Source organism: Mytilus trossulus, chromosome 12, assembly GCF_036588685.1.
Source record: "Mytilus trossulus isolate FHL-02 chromosome 12, PNRI_Mtr1.1.1.hap1, whole genome shotgun sequence".
Classification (NCBI taxonomy): domain Eukaryota; kingdom Metazoa; phylum Mollusca; class Bivalvia; order Mytilida; family Mytilidae; genus Mytilus; species Mytilus trossulus.
Window position 1 is genome coordinate 15845138 of NC_086384.1, and position 10540 is coordinate 15855677.

General features: G+C 30.8%; 1 long non-coding RNA gene across 1 annotated transcript; it reads left to right on the forward strand.

The window, feature by feature from the left end:
- The first annotated feature begins 2151 nt into the window (after positions 1 to 2151).
- LOC134692085 (uncharacterized) lies at positions 2152 to 10021 on the forward strand. Its single transcript, XR_010102222.1, has 4 exons — positions 2152 to 2213; positions 8640 to 8689; positions 9239 to 9319; positions 9877 to 10021. It is a non-coding gene; the product is annotated as an uncharacterized LOC134692085 (long non-coding RNA).
- The last annotated feature ends 519 nt before the right edge of the window (positions 10022 to 10540 follow it).

Genomic DNA, 10540 nt, shown 5'->3' on the forward strand with positions numbered 1-10540 from the left:
TCTCTGACATTATACAACAAGGTGTATTACTACAAAGAAAAGGCTACATGGTTCCACATAACAAAGGGAAGGCTGGGATTGAGTTTCGGGGTTCTTGCTCCAAAGGAGGTTTCAATAAGTTGGGGGCCAAACAAGGGACCAGAATAAGCTTTTGTAGTTTCCAGTCAATAACTTGTGTTTAAGTGTAAAAATCTCTTAGAAATTATACCACATTAGTTTTCATACCACCAAGGGATGGTTATGGGGGTTATGTCTCAAATCATTTAGCAAACGGGGACAACAAAGGGGTGAAAATAAGAATTTTTCTTGTTAAAGGCAATTTAGACAATTTGAAAGCAGTGTAAAGGAGTTAATCCCAATTCCATTTAAAGAATACTGTTCTATATATATGTTTGATTACCTCCCTTACACTGCTTGAAAATTATGTATTAAGAAATTGTGATTGTCTTGAGCGATGCATTACGTTTGCGCACATCACCATTATATTTGCGCGCAAAACTCATTATGTCTGCGCGCAACTTTTGATTACAATTGCGCACATTTTTTTGTCAGGTATTCGCAGGTAATAATACTTATTCAATTAGTAATGTATTCAATTATTATTAAGAAAAAGAACCTTTTCCTTTAGTTTAAGTCACCACGAGGAGGTCGAAGTGTGATTCAAGCAGGATATACATGTATAAGTCTTTTGCATTAAATTCTATCAATACAAAAAGTTTTATATTCATCATATACTAATGATCCCCCTGACACCCACCCACCCAAAACCCACCCCACCCACCCCAACCCGATTTGCTATATACAAAAAAACCTTTACAAAAGAGATCACTATTCAGGGTACTTGTTCACCCTGACAAATTTGTAATGAAGTTACATGTATGCTCTAGGCTATAACATAATTTATCATGAACACTTTATATTTTATCTGAAATAGAATTCAATATAAACAATAAATAATTAAAAAACATTTTCTAAGTTAATGATATTTTAGTCATATGTAATATGAGAATTATAGTCATTTATATTTTGATACTATTGATAATTTATTAAATATATTAAAAATATTCACAAATTATTATTTTTAAAGTTACTATTAATTAATATTAATTTTTACCATGACTGTATGTCATTTAATATTTGATGATATTTAAATGAGTAGTTATTGTTGCAAACTTGATTAGTTTGAATGGAGATTATTTTTTGAATAATGGAAACGGAATTGGAAGTGAAAACAAATTGGAACGGTGGGGTTACAATTTTTACTCATTTCAGATTTCCGAAAAAAAAATTCTTAGGATATTTTGTTTTTAGGGGATTAATATTCAACAGCAAAGTGAATTGCTCAAAAGCAACAAAAAAAATAAGTTCATTTGACCACATTCATTCTGGGTTAGAAACCAATGCTGTGTCAACTATTGAATCACAATCCAAATTCAGAGCTTGAATGTTGTGTCCATATTTTCCCTCTGCGGTCGTATAAAGTTGTGCCCTGCAAAGCATCTAGTTTTTATTTTAGTCATAAATTGTAACTCCCAACAATAAAGAAACAGGTCTGCAATAAGTGGTGAGAAGACAAACACCTGACACACGATCTACTGCTAGCCACCGTATATAAACTTGAATGACATTTTTTGTTTGCTGTGTCATACATCTTTTATATGTGTAGTTATGTTCCACATTTTAGACTCACGCGCTACCGGTCAGTATAGTGTTCACATAAATACTGTCATTTTAACAAAAAGACAGGAAATAAAAAAAAATCGTTTTACTATGCGCGTACATAAAGTGCATTTGAATGGCTACCATAAATGTCACTAAACCAACGAACTGTCCCTTCCAAGTCTGCATGAGCAAATAAATCGAAACCACTGAGACTTTTACATTCCATAACACATAACAAGGGACTAATATGTTTGAAACTACACGCATTATTAGTTATTTATTATTTTAGAATACACATTGCAATTTTTTTATTGATCAAGATTGGTAACACTACATTAACAATTCCTAGGAGAAACTTTTGAATTGAAATGCCCTAATTATCATGTGTCTGCCTTACTTTGTCCCACGAATTAACTAAATTGCGTGAGCAAACAGATGAATGATGATTCGTTGCACTACATTTGTTTTTATTAATATCCGTTTCACATTACAACGTTTCATAATGGCAACTCACTAATAAGCACCGACGACATTTGATCTGCTGCAAAAAGGTAGGGTATTATTTTTTGTTAATATCACGACTTCAATGAAACTTTGCTTATTACACTTTTGATGAAATTTTGATTCAATCAACATTGACATTTTTTTAACAGTTTTTTATAAGTATTTTTTCAAAGACTATCTTATTTATAAATGAAATAACATACAGTGTCATAGATTCAAATTAAGATGAACTAGACAATAAACAAACACAATCAATATCACAAATACATATCTTGGAACATGATATAAGAATTGAAGAAAAACGAATGAACAATTAATGTCTCCCAAAAAAATAAACAAATCAATAAAAAATAAAACAAAAACAAAATATTAATAATATTATTAATAATAATAAGAATAAAGCGAACAAAATGAATAAGGCTACAATTTTGTTTTAGAATAAATAAACTAGTGATAAATTTCATGCGTGGGATGCGCTTTACTGGATTTACGTTTATCAGGAACGTTCGATGCTGAATAATTGAAGCCAAAGATGTATACGAAGTAGTGAATACAAAAATCAGGGAATACATAATACGTTTTATATGCTTCTTAGAGGATATTTATTGTATGCTCTCTAACTTTTTTTCAAATTGATTTTTTATTTCAACCTCGCGAAAATCTTTTACTGTGAATTTTTTTATTACATTAATTTTCCTATCACTATCAGTGTCATATTTTTATATTTCATCCTTTTTAACTTTGTTATTTATATAATGTCCTTCACTGAATATCCAAAGTTTTGGTACATTGCCAACTGAAATAACGGATAGATACGGTTAGGTCTGCTTCATTTTTATGGCTATAGGAAGATGTAGTATGAGTTGTCGTGAGGACATTTGCAGCTTTGATGAGTATGATTTAAAATTTCCTCTCGACATCCATTATTCATTATTTAGTAACCCTCTAATCAGGAAATCATTATATGAAATGGAAGTCCTTGCATATCATATCAGAAAGATCAAAATTTTACATATCTATCAAAGCTTAATGAACCATTCATGATTTGGCTGACTTTTATAAAGATATCTTTGTAAAATAAAGACAACAGTGAAAAAATACACTTATTCCAGTTCAAAGATTTTACTGCACGAAGCTTTTAATCTCGATACATTTGAAATAAGATCATGGTGGTTTGATATCTCCTGTCCTAGAAAAAAACATTGACAAATAATGTACTCATTCTCAAACGAACGATATTTAGTCACACATACCATTCAATGCGTTCAAAAGTGGCATGACAAAAGTTACTGGGCCATCTTAATTATTACGTAATTTTTCCACTTAAATACGAGCATACACAGTTTTGATTGCATCACATTATTTTTGAAGATGTTGAAAATTTGAATATAATTAAATCATCAAACAAAAATTATATTATGTTTTATCACTAACACTGGACAAGTCGTATACAAATATGTTCTATGGTCGGGTTGTTGTCGCTTCGACACATTCCCCATTTCCTTTCTCAATTTTATTTTAAAATACTGAAATCAAAGGTAAATTTAAAAAGAGAAAGTCCATACCAATTGGAAAAAGAATGTGTACTGAGTTTCAAGTTGATTTAACTTTTGCTTTATCAAAAACTACCTTGACCAAAAACTTAACCTGATGCGGGACAGACGGACGGACCAACGGACGGACCAACAGACTGACAAACAGACGAACGAACAGACGCACAGACCAGATAACATAATGTCGCTCTACTATCGTAAGTGGGGCATTAACATCAATCGTTATCAAACATCATACGGAACGCAATAGACCATTGGGTTTCCCGTTTGAATGATTTTACACTAGTTAATTGTGGTGCCATCCATAGTTTGCTGTTCAATGTTAGCCAATGCTCCATGTTGAATTCCGAACTTTGACCTTTAATGGTTTAATTTTACAAATTGTGACCTGGCTGGAGAGTTGTGTTATTGGCACTCATGCCACATTTTCTTATATCTATAAACATTATTTTTTCCACTTGTCAGAAATAGTTCTTTCATTATACTTGAGGACGCGAAATTCTAAAACACTTTGACAAATAAAGATGGGATATCTTTCACCCCTCCTACTAATGGGGATAGAAAATCCAGGGAAATATCAAAGTTTTGTTAACCGTAGATCTAAATTTATTATCATACCAATGATGATTCATGACATAATTATTGATTTTCTCGCTTGAGCCAGTACGGTGAAAGTGAGAAAAGCAATCGAGCTGAGATGACCAATGATAATCTATTTATCGCTATTTTGCCTATGAGTATGTTGTTAATTTCATTTTGAAGGAAATTATCAATGTATCAGTCAGTAAGATCAAAGACAAATTTCGAACAGTAACGAAAAATGCAAATATATGCAACTGACTATTATAGATATTGAACGCAGAATCTAATTTCATAGATCACACTTGATTTATTGTTTTCTTTATTTCAAGACCAAATTCATATTAATTATGAATCATATAATATTTGATACGCTTTCTTATATAATATATAAACCTACAGGAAAAAAACTTTGCAACCCTGAATATACGATCTGCTTCGTTCAGGTTGGAATATCTATGTTTACGTTTTTTGAAAAGTCAGTGAACTAATTTGGTACGCTAAAAGTGCATTCCTTTATTTTAACTGGCACTACAATTATATATTATTCAAAAGATATATGCTGACTGGCGCTTAAAAGTTTGTATCTTTTCTATCAAAAAATATTTAAAGATTACTAGTACCTATTTCTTTAAAAGTCATATTTGAATAATATATATCTCTGTCAATAATTAGTCTTAAAAGTGCATCTATGGCAGACATAATTATTATTTGTCTTCTGTGAATCAATGTGTACAACAAATAGACGAAAAAGTTTACTTTGTTAACCCCATAAAATTGAGAATGAAAAATATGAAATTCACATATAAGTCATAGCAGATACAACGGAAAAGATTGTATGGTGATTTTATCGTGTAAAGGCCAACTTCTTTCATGACTGCATATTCTTGCATCTATAGAATGATATGCTAGTAGTCAATGTCAAGAAATTCGTTGTTATGCTAACAGAAACGAGTTTCCATTTAGGCATAAATGAAAATAAACAAAAAAAGATTAACATGTCATCGTAAATTAAGTTTTGTTTTCAAATAGAAAGTAAATACAAATCATGTACGACTTAAGTATATTTATCGGTATTTTACAAAAATGTTCCTTGGTCCTATAGTTACTGATAATTCTGTTTTCAGCACTGTAGAGTGATATGAATTTTTTTCTAGAAACAAAGGGTGCACGTGGCGTTTTCAATTAAATTAACAACGTCGTCATAGGTAAACTATCGATATAATTGGTCATTTCAACTCGATTGCTTTTCTCACTTTCGCCGTACCGGCTCAATCGAGAAAAAATATCTCGATGAGATGCCCAACGATATTCTATAAATATATAATTAAGTGATCTTTTCATCGTCAGTATTAATTGCTAAATTTTATTGTATTATAGTTCAAAACTTGACGTTCCCAGACTCACTACCATTAAATTCATGACGAATGGATCAGGTTTGAAAACAGTTGTTTAGCAGATTTAGAATACTATGATAAAAAAAAAAAAAAAATATTTATTCAATGCTAATTTCTCTCGACATTAAAATAAAGAAGGGCAAACGATACCAGAGTGACATCCACATTTTTAAAATCGAAAATAAATTGACAACGCCATAAAAAAAAAGACAATCAGACACATCATAGAAAACTAAAGACCAGGAAGCACAAACCCCTCGATAAGACAGTGGATGCGTTTTTAGGATAGAACGATTATTAACTAAGTGGCGTGAATAAGCAGATGAATAACGATTCGTTGCAATGCATTCTTATTCATATCCGTTTCACATGACAAAGTTGCATAATGCCAACTAACTTCTAAGCACCGATGAGGCATATAGCCATAACATTTGATCTGCTGCTTAAAGGTAGGGTATTTTTTCTCTCTTAATAAATGTATAAAGTAAAATCACAAAAATACTAAAATCCGAGGAAAATTCATAACGTAAAGTCCCTTATCAAAAGTAATATCACAAAAAAATCTGAATTCCGAGAAAAATTCAAAACTCAAAGTCCTTAAACAAATGGCAAAATCAAATGATAAAACACATCAAGCGAATGGACAACAACTGTCTTATTCCTGACTTGGTACAGTCGTTTTAAAATGTAGGAAAGGTGGATTGAACCTGGTATTAGAGCGCTAAACCTCTCACTTGTATGACATTCGCATCAAATTTCATTATATTTACAACCATGTTGGACCAAAACAGACATTATAGGTACAATGGTCAAAATAGGAGTTTAGCAGTCATCAACGTGTCAAAATTTCAATTAAAACAAAAACAAACAAATATTTATCAAAGAAGCAAAAAAGAGCATCTATAAAATTTAACAACAACATTCATAGCTTACTTATTTATGTATTTTAAATCAACCCATAAAGGATTGAAATATTTGAAGTCCTGTGACTGAATGACAATGTTCACATCAATTCTAGTGTAGAGTCGCGTGTTTGACATATGAGTAGAGCATTTGTTACATCACTACCTTAATGAAATTTTGCTTATTAAGTTTTGTTAGAATTTTGTAACAATATATAACACCTTGATGTGTATCAGTATTTTTATCAAATGTCTAAGAAGAGTATCTTTTCATGCTAGGAAATAATATGCAGTATCATAGATTTAAATCAAGATGGGCCACACAATAAACAAACAAAATCAATATAAAAAATACATAGCTTGGAAAATGATAAAAAATTACAAACAATTCCCCCTTCCCCTAAAATTTTTTATGAAAACAATAAATAAAAGTAATGCAAACAAAAATAAATATATGATTTTAACCATGCTATAAAAAGGAACAGGTGATAATTTCCATGCGTTCGAAGCACTATCAATGTCATAGTTCATTTATCGTCCTTTTACTTCGCTATTTAGGTAATGTCCTTCCCAGTATATCCAAACTTTGGGTAAAATGTCAACTGTGAAATAAGGGATACGATAGATACGTTTGTTTCGTCTGCTTCATGTTTATATTTGTATTTGGAAAATGTCATGGATGTTTAGTTGACAAATATTTGACATTTGATATTCAAAACGAGGAAGACCATAACAACTGGGAAAAAAACCGTTAGTAATCATCATACGAAACGAGTGAAAATAAACCAACTGCTTATGTATAATAGTCTATTGGTTTTCCCGTTTTAATGATTTTACACATTGGAAAGTTATGTTGGTGCCCTTTATAGGTTGCTGATTGATGTGAGCCATTACTCCGTACTTTCTTCAAGAATAATGGTTTACTGTTACAAATTGTGACTTGGATGAAGAGTTGTATCATTGGCACGCATGCCACATATTCTTATATCTATAAACATTATTTTCTTACCCTAGTGACAAATAGTTGTTTCATTATACTTGAGAACCCAAAATTCTGAAACATTTTGCCAAATAAAGATAAGATAGTATCTGTCCTATGGTATATTTCGTCCCTTATACTAATGGTATTTCGTGAAGTGTTTCGTGAAAAATCAAAGTGTTGTTAACGGTAGATTTAAATTTATCATCATACCAATGATAATTCATAACTTAATTATTGATTGATTTTCTCGCTTGAGCCGGTACTGTGAAAATGAGAAAAGCAATTGAGCTCAGATGACCAATGATAATCTGTTTATCGCTATTTTACACATGAAGACGTTGTTAATTCCATTTAAAAGGAAACTATCAGTTAGTCAGATCAATGAAAAATTTAGAAAGTAGCGATAATTGCAAATATATGCAAATGACAATAGATATTTAACGCAGAAACTAATGTAACAGATCACACTTTCTTTATGTTTTTCATAATTTCAAGACCAAATTAATACTTATCATGAATCAAATAAACTACCATGTACTTTCTCATATATATATATCAATCTAAAGGGAAACAACTTTGCAACCATGAATAATTATATGTTCTGCTTCATGCAGGTTGGAATATAAATATTCAAGGATCACCTATTTCTTTAGAAGTCGTATTTGAATTATATATATGTCTCTGTCAATAATTAGTCTCAGTTGCTGCTAATATTGCATAGATGGCAGACACAATAGTTTTTTGTTTCTTTGAACTTTGAATCAATATGTAAAACGAATAAACGAAATAGATTATTTTGATAACTCTTGGAAATGAAGATTAAATATTTAAAATTCACATTATATGTCTAATCAGATACAAAAAAAACACAATGTACGGTGATTTTATCGTGTTAACGTCCGCTTCTTTTAGAAATCCACCGTACCGACTCCAGCGAGAAAATCAATCTCGTTGAGATGGTCGACTAACGATAATCTATCAATATATATAAGGATCTTTTAAAAGCCAGTGATAATTGTTAAATTTTATTGTATAATAGTTCAAAAATTGACTTTTCCAGACTTTTTATAATATAACTCAGGATGAATGGATCCGGTTGGAAACGAATTGGTAAGCTGAAATTAATTCATTGTGAAAAAAACCCAGAAATATTGATGCAGTGCTTATTTCGATAAACATTTAAAAAAGGGGGGCGAACGATACCAGAGGGACATCCACACTTATAAATTAAAAATTAATTGATAACGCCATGTGTAAAGAAAAGAGACTCTGAGACACAGCATAGAAAACAAAAAACCAAGCAACACGAACGCCACGATAAAACTTGTGATGTGTTATTAGGACGTTGAACTTAAAACTCATTTTTTAATCACCTTTGTTTTCAAAAGATGAAATAGTACAAACTAAGCAGAAATTAAGAATTTACATTTAAAACAAATATGCTGTTTTACTGTTATACATGATGTCTGTCGTATTCACAATATAAAGTCTTATTATACATAGTCTCTCATAACTCTTTTTAGAGTTGCTCATGTTGACTTGTTTTAAATATTATTGTTATTTTAGTAATGTATAAATGTATGTCAATTTTGAGGTGAGACTCTAATAAAGTATTTGTCTTGTCTTGTCTTGTCTAGATAGCATTTTTTAAATTTACAGGACTTTTGATGTTGTTTACTGACAGTCTAATAAACAGCGCTCCCGACGATTGGAAACTTGTGTTCAAAATAGACGCTAACGGTGAGCTTAAAAGTTAATTATTTTGCGAATATCAATAAAAAAAAGAAAAATTACACTTTGTTTATGTAATAACCTACACATGATGTTAACGAAACAGAACAACAAAAACTGTCGACTGTATGGTCACTTATTGAAAAAAAAATATCTTCCGTTTTTCGTTATTCTCATCTGATGTTCCTTTTTATGTTTAATTTAATACATCTTTTTTATGTTAAAGGTGTTAATCTATAAGTAAATTTAAATGCAACAAAGATTTACTTTAACATGTATAACCTGATAAAACAAAAATACCTTTACTTATGTATGAACTTCTTTCTCATCTTTATATCCTGAATGAAAATCTCTGATTCCTTCCCCGGCTTTGTTGTTTTTAGTTTATATATATAACCTCTTCGGTGTTATTATAGTATTTTGGCGTCGATCATAACCAAAAAGACCAAAGGGAAATGCACATCTGGAACAGAACAATTGATACCGTTTTTAAATGTTAGTTTAGACATTTTTTAAAGTCAGTACGATATTGACATTGTATACCTTATTTTTTTTCTCTCATGAAGGAGGCAATACCAATATATATGATATTTATATGGACAGAGGGATAACATACAATATTAATGACAAAGAGGCACTAAATCTCACTCACCGAACTGGCAAGCATTTCAAATCTGATATTATAAATCATTGGTCGTATGTTGATATTGAAGAGGTAAGTATTTTACAGTGAAATTAAAGCTGAGAAGAGGGCCCAAAAGGATCAATCCCGAAATCCCGAGCTTAAAACACAAGTTCCTGGAGTCCCGATAAAAGTCATATCCCACTTCAAAGCTGTTACTGACGTCAATGTAAAGAAATATACAATAAGTAATAGATAAACACATACTAAATAAAACTTTTTTTTACATCAGTCTGTATTCAAAGTGTAGGACTCAAATCTATGTAGTGTGTTCCAGATCTATAGAATATTCCAAATATATGGTAAATGTGACGTCCTGGCATCCCAAATCTATGGAAGATTTAAAAAAAATTCTAATCTATGGCAAGTTTTTTTAATTTCCTAATCTATAGCGGATGTTTGTTGTTTTCAAATCTATTGCAGATTTTGTGCAAATAGAGAACGAGGCAATACATATATGATCAATGACTTGTCTTAAACAAGCAGTAATGCACTACAAGGGAGCATTTGTATAAACCATTGTTAAATAAAAATTCCATAATGATCAA